Raw genomic sequence first — 12,588 nt, forward strand, 5'->3', positions numbered from 1 at the left:
GAGGGGCCCACAAGACAGGGGGCGCGCCCAGGAGGGGTGGGTGCGCCCTCCTATCTCCTGGCCTCGTCGAGGATCTTCTGACGTGAATTCCAAGTCTCCAGGATCATATTCTTCCAAAAAATCATGCTGCCGAAGGTTTCATTCCATTTGGACTCCGTTTGATATTCCTTTTCTTCGAAATACTGAAACAGGCAATAAAATAGCAATATGGGCTGGGCCTCCTGTTAATAGGTCAGTCCCAAAAGTAATATAAAAGTGTATAATAAAGCCCGTAATCATTCAAAACAGATAATAAAATAGCATGAATGCTTCATAAATTATAGATACGTTGGAGACGTATCAGCATCCCCAGGCTTAATTCCTGCTCGTCCTCGAGTAGGTAAATGATAAAAGAAAGAATTATTTAAGTGTGAATGCTAGCAGGTGCACAAGTTTGGTCAATGATAATTTCAATCACCTTTTCTAGCATGTTTATATGTCATAACAGTAGTTCATCTCATAAAACTTTTCATGATAAAGTAACAAGCTATTCACATGTCAAAGCATAGACCATAAACTTTCTTGAAAACTAGCAAACTTCATTCTTAGTCATCAAACAATTGCAATTCATCTTATTTTCAGGAAGGGTCTATGTTAGAGCTTTAATTTAGCAAACTCCACATACTCAACTATCATATAGTGTTCTACAATTGCTAACACTCACGTGATATTAATGGGTCCAAAGTTTTAATCGGACACAGAGAAATATAGGGGCTTATAGTGTTGCCTCCCAACGTATTCACCTTTGGGTGATGTCAACAATAATAGTTCTTGCTAACTTACATTCAATTGGATATATATATCAGGATCACCCCAACTCAAAGTGCTTGCCAAAGGATAAAATGAAAAAGGGAAAGGTAAAGATCACCTTGACTCTTGCATAAAGTAAAAGACATAAAGTAAAAGATAGACCCTTCGCAGAGGGAAGAAGAGGTTGTATTGCGCTTTTAGGATTGGATACACAAACTCTTAATGTGAAAGAACGTCACTTTATATTGCCCCTTGTATATGGACCTTTATTATGCAATCCATCGCTTTTATTTCTTCCATAACAAGATCGTACAAAGCTTGTTTTCTCCGCACTAATAAGTCATGCATATTTAGATAGCAATTTTATTGCTGGCACCGATGACAACTTACTTGAAGGATCTTACTCAATCCATAGGTAGATATGGTGGACTCTCATGGCAAAACTGGGTTTAAGGATATTTGGGAGCACAAGTAGTATCTCTACTTGGTGCTAGGAATTTTTGGCTAGCATGAGGGGGAAAGGCAAGCTCAACATGTTTGAATGATCCATGACAATATACTTTAACTGAGATGTGAGAAAACAAAACCCATTACGTTCTCTTCCTTGTCCAACATCAACTCTTTAGCATGTCATACTTAATGAGTGCTCACAATTACAACATATGTCTCTCTTCCTTCAATATTCTTTCATGAATTATTTAAATGACCAATACAATGCTTGCTAACCGTCAATAAATTTACAATCTCTACTTCTTAGATGTGAAGTCATTACTCCCCATGGGATAAGCAAATGAAACATATATAATTTCAGATTTATGACATTCAACTCATTCAACCATTTACTCATAGGATATAAGTGAAGCACATGAGTAAATGACAAACTACTCCAAAAAGATATAAGTGAAGATCAATGATTAGCTAAATAGTTATGTAACTGTATGAAGACTCTCCCTCATTAAATAATTTCAGATCTTGGTATTGTATTCAAACAGCAAGCAAAACAAAAACAAAAAGACATTTCAAGGATAGCACAACTCATGTGAAGAAGCAAAAACTTAGGCTCAACCGATACTAACCGATAGTTGTTGAAGAAGAAAGGTGGGATGCCTAACGGGGCATCCCCAAGCTTAGATGCTTGAGACTTCTTGAAATATTATCTTGGGGTGCCTTGGGAATCCCCAAGCTTGAACTTTTGTGTCTCCTTAATTCCTCTCATATCATGGTTTCTCTTTTGATCAAAAGCTTTATCCACACCAAACTCAACAAGAACTCATGAGATAGGTTAGTATAAACCAGTGCAAAACCTTATCATTTTCTACTGTAACAAAGCACTAAGGTTATTATTCAACATTTAATACTAAATTTCTCTTCATATTTAATACTCCTATCCTAAAATATAATCATTAAACAAGCAAGCATATGCAAACAATGCAAACATAACAGCAATCTGTCAAAACAGTATAGTCTGTAAAGAATGCAAGATTCATCATACTTGCCTAACTCCAATAATTATAAGAAAAATACTATGATGTAAAAGATTTATCAGAGATGATCATGCAAAAATATTCAACATTATATCACTCTCTGACTTTTCTAGGGAATTTTTGCAACAGCGGTAAACTTTTTGTTTTCAAACAGCAACATGTATACTAGCAAAATAAGCATGGTAAAGGCTATACTTTACATTTTTATTGAAAATAAAGATGCAAAACATTATTCTAAATAACAGCAAGCAAATACTAACAAAATAAATTGACGACCCAAGCAAAACACATATCATGTGGTGAATAAAAATATAGCTCCAAGTAAAGTTACCGATGAACGAAAACGAAAGAGGGGATGCCTTCCAGGGCAACCCCAAGCTTAGTTGCTTGGTTGTCCTTGAATATTACCTTGGGGTGCCTTGGGAATCCCCAATCTTAGGCTCTTTCCACACCATATTCCATAGTCCATTGAATCATTACTCAAAACTTGAAAACTTCAACCACACAAAACTCAAAACAAAACTGGTAAGCTCCGTTAGTATAAGAAAATAAATCACCACTTTAAGGTACTGTAATGAACTCATTATAAATTAATATTGTTGTTAAACCTACTTTATTCCAAGTTCTCTATGGTTCATACCCTTACATACTGGCCATAGATGCATCAAAATAAGCAAACAACACACGAAAGGCAGAATCTGTCAAAAACAGAACAGTCTGTAGCAATCTGTATCAAACGTATACTTATGGAAATCCAAAAATTATGAATTAAAATGGTGGACCTGAGTAATTTGTCCATTAATAATCTTAAAAATGAATAAACCTAAAAGGACTCTCCAGTAAAAAATGACAGCTAATCTCGTGAGCGCTAAAGTTTCTGTTTTTTACAGCAAGATGATAAAGACTTCACCCAAGTCTTCCCAAAGGCTCTACTTGGCACTAACACTAATTAAAACATAAAACCACATCTAACCAGAGGCTAGATGAATTATTTATTACTAAAAAGGAACTAAAAGCAAGGAACTAAAATAAAGTTGGGTTGCCTCCCAACAAGCGCAATCGTTTAACGCCCCTAGCTAGGCATGATGATTTCAATGATGCTCACATAAAAGATAAGAATTGAAACATAAAGAAAGCATCATGAAGAATATGACTAGCACATTTAAGTCTAACCCATTTCCTATTCTTAGGGATTTTCTGAGCAAACAACTTATGGGAACAATAATCAACTAGCATAGGAAGGCAGTACAAGCATAACTTTAAGATTGTGGAATAGAATATGATGATGGGGATTGTGTGGAGAAGACAAAAAAAGGAGAAAGTCTCACATTGACGAGGCTAATCAAAGAGCTATGGATATGCCCATCAATTGATGTCAACATGAGGAGTAGGGATTGCCATGCAGCGGATGCACTAGAGCTATGAATGCTCAACAAAAGAAAACTAGTGGGTGTGCATCCAACTCGCTTGCTCATGAAGACCTAGGGCATTTGAGGAAGCCCATCGTAGGAATATACTAGCCAAGTTCTAAAATGAAAAATATATGAGACTCACTACATGAAGAACAAGGTGCTACTTTGAAGCACAATATATGAGACTCATTACATGGAGGAACAAGGTGCTACTTTGAAGCACAAGTGTGGAAAAAGAGATAGTAGCATTGCCCTTTTTTTGGGGCCTTCCTTTTTTTGGCCTTTCTCTTTTTTTTGGGCAATGCTCTCATAATGATGATCATCACACTTCTATTGATTACAACATAAGGATTACAACTCGAAACTTAGAACAAGATATGACTCTATATGAATGCCTCCGGTGGTGCACCGGGATGGTGCAATGAATCAAGAGTGACATGTATGAAAAATAATGCATGGTGGCTTTGCAATGGCAATATGACAAAAGTAATGTATGTGATGATGATGATGATGAAAGTTGCATGGCAATATATCTCGGAATGGCTATGGAAATGCCATGATAGGTAGGTGTGGTTGCTATTTTGAGGAAGATATAAGGAGGTTTATGTGTGATAGAGCGTATCGTATCACGGGGTTTGGATGCACCGGCGAAGTTTGCACCAACTCTCAAGGTGAGAAAGGGCAATGCACGGTACCGAAGAGGCTAGCAAAGGCGAAAAGGAGAGAGTGCGTATAATCCATGGACTCAACACTAGTCAAAAGAACTCATATACTTATTGCAAATATTTAGAAGTCATCAAAAATCAAGTACTACGCGCGTGCTCCTGGGGGGGTAAATTGGTAGGAAAAGACCATCGCTCATCCCCGACCGCCACTCATAAGGATGCACAAGCCAGGTACACTTCATGTTTCAAATTTGTTACACAACTTTAACCATACGTGCATGCTACGGGACTTGCAAACTTCAACACAAGCATTCTCTGAATTCATAATCACCCAACTAACACGACTTTGATATTATCACCTCCATATCTCAAAACAATTATCAAGCATCAAACTTATCTTAGTATTCAACGCACTCGAAAGAAAGTTTCACATCTCTTGAATACCAAGTATATTAACATTAAGCAAATTACCATGCTATTAACAACTCTCAAAATAATCTAAGTGAAGCATGAGAGATCAATAGTTTCTTTAAAACAAATCCACCACCGTGCTCTAAAAGATCTAAGTGAAGCACTAGAGCAAAAATTATTACGCTCAAAAGATATAAGTGAACCACTATGAGCAAAACTATCAAGCTCAAAAGATATAAGTGAAGCACATAGATTATTCTAGCAAATTCTAAATCATGTATGGATTTCTCAAAAGGTGTGTACAGCAAGGATGATTGTGGTAAACTAGCAAGAAAAGACGCAAATATTACAAGATGCTCCAAGCAAAACACATGACATGTGGTGAATAAAAATATAGCTCCAAGTAAATTACCGATGGAAGTAGACGAAAGAGGGGATACCTTCCGGGGCATCCCCAAGCTTTGACTTTTTGGTGTCCTTGGATTATCTTGGGGGTTCCATGGGCATCCCCAAGCTTAGGCTCTTTCCACTCTTTGTTCCATAATGCATCAAAAAGAATTCACCCAAAACATGAAAACTTCACAATACAACACTCAATGGAAATCTCGTGAGCTCCGTTAGTGAAAGAAAACAAAAGACTACTTTAAGGTACTGTAATGAACTCATTCTTTATTTATATTGGTGTTAAACCTACTGTATTCCAACTTCCTTATGGTTTATAAACTAATTTATTAGCCATAGATGCATTGAAATAAGCAAACAACACACAAAAAACAGAATCTGTCAAAAATAGAACAGTCCGTAGTAATCTGTAACTAACGCAAATTTATGGAACACTAAAAATTCTACCAAAATAGGACGCACTGGAAAATTTGTTTATTGATCATCAGAAAAACGAATCAATGCAAAATCACGTTTCTGTGATTTATTGAATTTTTTATCGTGAGCGCAAAGTTTCTGTTATTCAGCAGAATCAAATCAACTATCATCATAGCTTATCCTATAGGTTCTACTTGGCACAAACATTAATTAAAACATAAAACCACATCTAAACAGAAAGTAGATGGATTATTTATTCCTAAACAGAAGCAAAAAGAAAAAACACAAAATAAAATTGGGTTGCCTCCCAACAAGCGCTATCATTTAACGCCCCTAGCTAGGCATAAAAGCAAGGATAGATCTAGATTTTGCCACCTTTGGTAGGCAATCCACAAGTGGCTCTCACGATAGATTCATATGGTAATTTTATTTTCTTTCTAGGGAAGTGTTCCATACCCTTTCTCAAGGGAAATTGGAATCTAATATTCCCTTCCTTCATATCAATGATCGCACCAATCGTTCTAAGAAAAAGTCTACCAAGAATAATAGGATATGAAGGATTGCAATCTATATCAAGAACGATAAAATCTACGGGCACATAATTCCTATTTGCAACAATAAGAACATCATTAATTCTTCCCATAGGCTTTTTAATAATGGAATCCGCAAGATGCAAGTTTAGAGAACAATCTTCAAAGTCACGGAAATCAAGCAAATCGCACAAAGTTTTGGGAATAGTGGAGACACTAGCACCCAAATCACACAAAGCATGAAACTCATAATCTTTAATTTTAATTTTGATAGTGGGTTCCAACTCATCATAGAGTTTTCTAAGGATAGAAACTTTCAACTCAAGTTTTTCTTCATAAGATTGCATCAAGGCATCAACAATGTGTTCGGTAAAGGCATTATTTTTACTATAAGCATGAGGAGAATCTAGCACAAATTGCAACAAGGAAATACACCCATTCAAAGAGAAATTTTCATAATTAAATTCCTTGAAATCCAAAATATTGGGTTTAGCAACATCAAGATTTTTATTCCTTTCGATCCCACTTTCATCAATTTCGTCATCAAGATCTAGAAACTCCGAATTCTTAGCCCGCCTTCTAGGTAAAGGAAGATCATATTCAGTTTCATCAAGATTCATATTGCAAAACAAAGATTTAATGGGGGACACATCAATAACTTTTAGATCTTCATCTTGATTTTCATAGGAATTGGAAGAACACGCTTGAATAAAGGCATCTTTGGAAGCACGCATCCTAGAGGTTCTTTCTTTGCACTCATCAATGGAAATTCTCATAGCTTTGAGAGACTCATTGATATCATGCTTAGGAGGAATATATCTAAGCTTTAAAGAATCAATTTCAAGAGAAATTCTATCAACGTTCCTAGCCAAATCATCAACTTTAAGCAATTTCTCTTCAAGCAAAGCATTAAAATTCTTTTGTGAATTCATAAACTCTTTAACACTACTGTCAAATTCATAGGGCATCTTATTAAGATTTCCATAAGAGTTGTCGTAGGAATTTCCATAATTATTAGAAGGGTTACTAGGATAAGGCCTAGGATTAAAATTCCCTATATACACGTTATTTCCAAAACTATTCCTACCAACGAAATTCACATCCATAGATTCATTGTTATTCTCAATCAAAGTATATAAAGGCATATCATTGGGATTAAGAGAAGTATTTTTAGTAGAAAACATCTTCATAAGTTCATCCATCTTTTCACTCAAAACATTGATTTCTTCTATAGCATGGGATTTTTTTATTAGAAGATCTTTCGGTATGCCATTGAGAATAATTAGCCATAATATTGTCAAGCAATTTTGTAGCATCTCCTAATGTAATTTCCATAAACGTGCCTCCCGCGGCCGAATCTAAAAGATTTCTAGAAGCAAAATTTAATCCGGCATCTATTTTTTGTATGATCATCCATAAATTTAAACCATGAGTAGGGCAATTATGAAGCATCAATTTCATTCTTTCCCAATATTGGGCAACATGCTCATGATCAAGTTGTTTAAAATTCATAATATCGTTCGTAAGAGTGATAATTTTAGCGGGAGGAAAATACTTAGAGATAAAAGCATCTTTGCACTTATTCCAAGAATCAATACTATTTTTTGGCAAAGATGAAAACCAAACTTTAGCACGATCTCTAAGTGAAAACGGAAATAACTTCAATTTGAAAATATTGTTATCCGTATCTTTCTTCTTTTTCATATCACATGAATCAACAAAATTGTTTAGATGAGTAGCGGCATCTTCGCTAGGAAGGCCCGCGAATTGATCTTTCATAACAAGATTCAGCAAAGCGGTATTGATTTCACAAGACTCATCAGTATTAAGAGGAGCAATCGGAGTACTAAGGAAATCATTATTATTGGTATTCGAGAAATCACACAATTTGGTATTATCTTGCGCCATGGCAACAAGTAATCCAACACACAAGCAACAAAAAGATAAACGAAAAAAAGGCAAAAGAGAAAGAGAGGAGGAGATTGGGAAAGAGAGGGCGAATAAAACGGTAATGGTGAAGTGGGGGAGAGGAAAACGAGAGGCAAATAATGTAATGCGAGAGATAGGGATTGTGATGGGTACTTGGTATAGTTGACTTTTGCGCAAACTCCCCGACAACAGCGCTAGAAATTCTTCTTGCTACCTCTTGAGCACTGCGTTGGATTTCCCCGAAGATGAGAGGATGATGCAGTAAAGTAGCGTAAGTATTTCCCTCAGTTTTTGAGAACCAAGGTATCAATACAGTAGGAGATCATGCACGAGTCCCTCGTACCTACACAAAACGATAGCTACTCGCAACCAACGCAATTAGGGGTTGTCAATCCCTTCACGATCACTTCCGAGGGTGAGATCTGATAGAGATGATAAATAATATTTTTGGTATTTTTGATATAGAGATGCAAAGTAAAAAGTAAAAGGCAAAGTAAAAACAAAGCAAGTAATAAAGTAATGGAGATTGATATGATGAGAATAGACGCGGGGACCATAGGTTTCACTAGTGGCTTCTCTCAAGAGCATGAGTATTCTACCGTGGGTGAACAAATTATTGTTGAGCAATTGATAGAAAAGCGAATAATCATGAGGTTATCTAGGTATGATCATGTATATAGGCATCACGTCCGAGACAAGTAGATCAAAACGATTCTGCATCTACTACTATTACTCCACTCATCGACCGCTATCCAGCATGCATCTAGATTATTAAGTAAAACAGAGTAACGCTTAAGCAAGATGACATGATGTAGAGGGATAAATTCATGCAATATGATAAAAAAACCATCTTCTTATCCTTGATGGCAACAATACAATACGTGCCTTGCAACCCTTTCTGTCACTGGGTAACGACACCGCAAGATTGAACCCAAAGCTAAACACTTCTCCCATTGCAAGAACTACCAATCTAGGTTGCCAAACAAAACGGATAATTCGAAGAGACTTGCAAAGATAACTCAATCATACATAAAAGAATTCAGAGAAGAATCAAATATTATTCAAGCTGGATCATAAACTCACAATTCATCGGTATCAACAAACACACCGCAAAAAGAAGATTACATCGAATAGATCTCCACAAGAGATTCAAAAAGAGAGAAGAAGCCATCTAGCTACTAGCTATGGACCCGAAGGTCTGAAATAAACTACTCACACTTCATCGGAGAGGCTATGGTGTTGATGTAGAAGCCCTCCGTGGTAGATGCCCTCTCCGGCGGAGCTCCAGAACAGGCCCCAAGATGGGATCTCGCGGATACAGAAAGTTGCGGTGGTGGAATTAGGTTTTTGGCTCCATACTTGATCTGACGGGGGTACGTAGGTATATATATAGGAGGAAGGAGTACGTCGGTGGAGCAACAGGGGGCCCACAAGGCATGGGGGCACGCCCAGGGGGGGCGCCCTCCACCCTCGTGACCGCATCTGGCACTTCTTGGAGTAGGGTCCAAGTCTCCTGGATCACGTTCGGTGAGAAAATCACGTTCCCGAAGGTTTCATTCCGTTTGGACTCCGTTTGATATTCTGTTTCTTTGAAATACTGAAATAGGCAAAAAACAGCAATTGTGGGTTGGGCCTCCGGTTAGTAGGTTAGTCCCAAAATTAATATAAAAGTGGAAAATAAAGCCCAATATAGTCCAAAACAGTAGATAAAGTAGCATGGAGCAATCAAAAATTACAGATACGTTGGAGACGTATCACCCGCCATGCGTACCGATGATCACGTACTTTCTATGTTCAATGATTTACACGTAATCTTTGGAAAGGGTCCTGGCGGACTAGCTGTTCCGAGTGACGCTGAGGGACACGCACCCATGTGGAAGAAGAAATCTATATTTTGGGACCTACCCTACTAGAAAGACCTAGAGGTCCACTCTTTGATCGACGTGATGCATGTGACGAAGAACGTTTGCGTGAAACTGCTAGGCTTCTTGGGTGTGTATGGGAAGACAAAAGATACAGCTGAGGCACAGGAGGACCTGCAATGTTTGCACGAAAAAGACGGCATGGCTCCAAAGCAGTATGAAGGTCCTGCCAGCGAGCTCTCACTAAAGAAGAGAAGGAAATCTTCTCTCAATGTCTGCTTAGTATGAAGGTCCCGACTGGCTTCTCGTCGAATTTAAAGGGAATAATAAATATGCCAGAGAAAAAGTTCCAGAACCTAAAGTCTCGTGACTGCCACATGATTATGATGCAACTGCTTACGGTTGCATTGAGGGGGCTTCTACCGGAAAACGTCCGATTAGCCATTGTGAAGCTATGTGCATTCCTCAATGCAATCTCTCAGAAGGTGATCGATCTAGAAACATACCAAGGCTAAGGAGTGATGTGGTGCAATGTCTTCTCAGTTTCAGGCTGGTGTTCCCACCATCCTTCTTCAATATCATGACGCACGTCCTAGTTCATCTAGTTGACGAGATTGTCATTCTGGGCCCTGTATTTCTACACAATATGTTCCCCTTTGAGAGGTTCATGGGAGTCCTAAAGAAATATGTCCATAACTGTGCTAGGCCAGAAGGAAGCATCTCCATGGGCCATCAAGCAGAGGATGTCATTTGGTTTTGTGTTGCCTTCATTCCTGGCCTTAAGAAGATAGGTCTCCCTAAATCGCGGTATGGGGGGAGACTGACTGGAAAAGGCACGCTTGGAGGGGACACAATAATATGCAGGGACGGATATTCTTGGTCTCAAGCACACTACACAGTTCTACAAAACTCTACCTTGGTGACCCTGTATGTCGATGAACACAAGAACAGTCTGCGCTCCAAACACCCGGAGCAGTGCGACGACTGGATTACATGTGACACACAGGACTTTCAGCAGTTGGTTCGAAACACGTCTCAGAGGTGACAACACTGTTTGTGATGAGTTGTACTCGTTGTCCAGGGGACCATCTTCGACTGTATTGACATACAAAGGATACGAGATAAATGGGAATACATTTTACACGATCGCCCAAGATCAAAAGAGCACCAACCAAAAAAGCGGTGTCCTCTTTGATGCAGCAACCGAGAGGGGAAAAGGACACATGTTATGGTTATATAGTGGACATATGGGAACTTGACGACATGATTTTAAGTGCAAATGGGTCAATCTGTTTAAGTGCAAATGGGTCAATCTGTCAGGTGGCGGGGTACAGGTAGACCCACAGTACGGAATGACAACAGTGGATTTGAACAATCTTGGGTACACTGACGAACCATTCGTCCTAGCCAATGATGTGGCACAGGTTATCTATGTGAAGGACCTGTCTACCCAACCGAGAAAAAGAAAAGATAAGGAAGCGAATACGTCATACGATGAGCCAAAGCGCCACATAGTTCTTTCAGGAAAATGGGACATCGTGGGAGTGGAGGGCAAGACACACATGTCCGAAGATTATGAAAAGTATCATGAAATTCCTCCCTTCAAAGTCAAGGCTGATCCAAGCATCTTGATAAATGATGAAGATTATGCATGGTTACGACGCAATAAGGAAAGGACACAAACAAAGAAAAAGTGAAGACTTTCTCCACAACTATTATGATGATACCATGCCAACTTTTAACCTTTTCGTAGTTCATTTGAAATGCCTGTTGTAACAGACAAGTTTCCATATGAAATCCTGATACTTCGAAAGAGATTGTCCGTTTGGTACACGAAGTGCATCCAGCTTTTGTTGTAACCCTCTCAACTTTCTAGCACATGCTATGTGGATTAAATGATGATACCATGCCAACTTTCAAGCTTTTCATAGTTCATTTGAAATGCTTTTCAATTTCAGGGTCTTATAGCTCAAAATAATCAGTAAATGCATGAAAAATAACAAATGAAGTCAGAAAGGGATGAAAATTGATGATGTAAGTAGAAACCAAATAAAAAAATAAACTTCAATAAAATATATAAGTAGAAACAAAATAAAATAAAATAAAATAAACTTTAATAACATAAATAAAATTTATGGACCTAAAATTACCAAAGTATTTCCTGCTCAAAACATTATAAGCAAAAAGAATTTTCCTGAAATAAAAAAAATAGCAACAGTAAGTATTTTATTGTAAATAGAAACAAAATAAAATAAATAAAGCAAAACATAAAATAAAATAACTGGGAACATATGAAAAAATGCCACCTACTGGGCCACCACGGCCTGAATACGACTGAAAACCCATCCATGGGCCAGGATTCAGGCCCGCAGAATGCCTAGCAGGCCCACAAGCATAGCAGTGCGAGATTAGGACCAGAGGCCTGCAGTTGAGAGCAGCTCAATGGAGCTGGCGGGGCAGGGCTTATAAACCGGTCCTGCCGCTCCTTGGCTAGCGAGGTGGGACTAAACATCCCACCGCACCGCGGCTTTGGCAGCCGCAGGACATTAGTCCCGGTTGGTGCCACGAACTGGGACCAATGCATACCTTTGGTCCCGGTTTGTGGCACCAACAGGTACCAATTCCCACCCTTTAGTCACGGTTGGTGCCACCAACCGGGACCAAAGTCCTCTGCTTCCCGCCCTTTG

This window comes from Triticum dicoccoides, chromosome 1B, assembly GCF_002162155.2.
Source record: "Triticum dicoccoides isolate Atlit2015 ecotype Zavitan chromosome 1B, WEW_v2.0, whole genome shotgun sequence".
In the NCBI taxonomy this organism is placed as follows: domain Eukaryota; kingdom Viridiplantae; phylum Streptophyta; class Magnoliopsida; order Poales; family Poaceae; genus Triticum; species Triticum dicoccoides.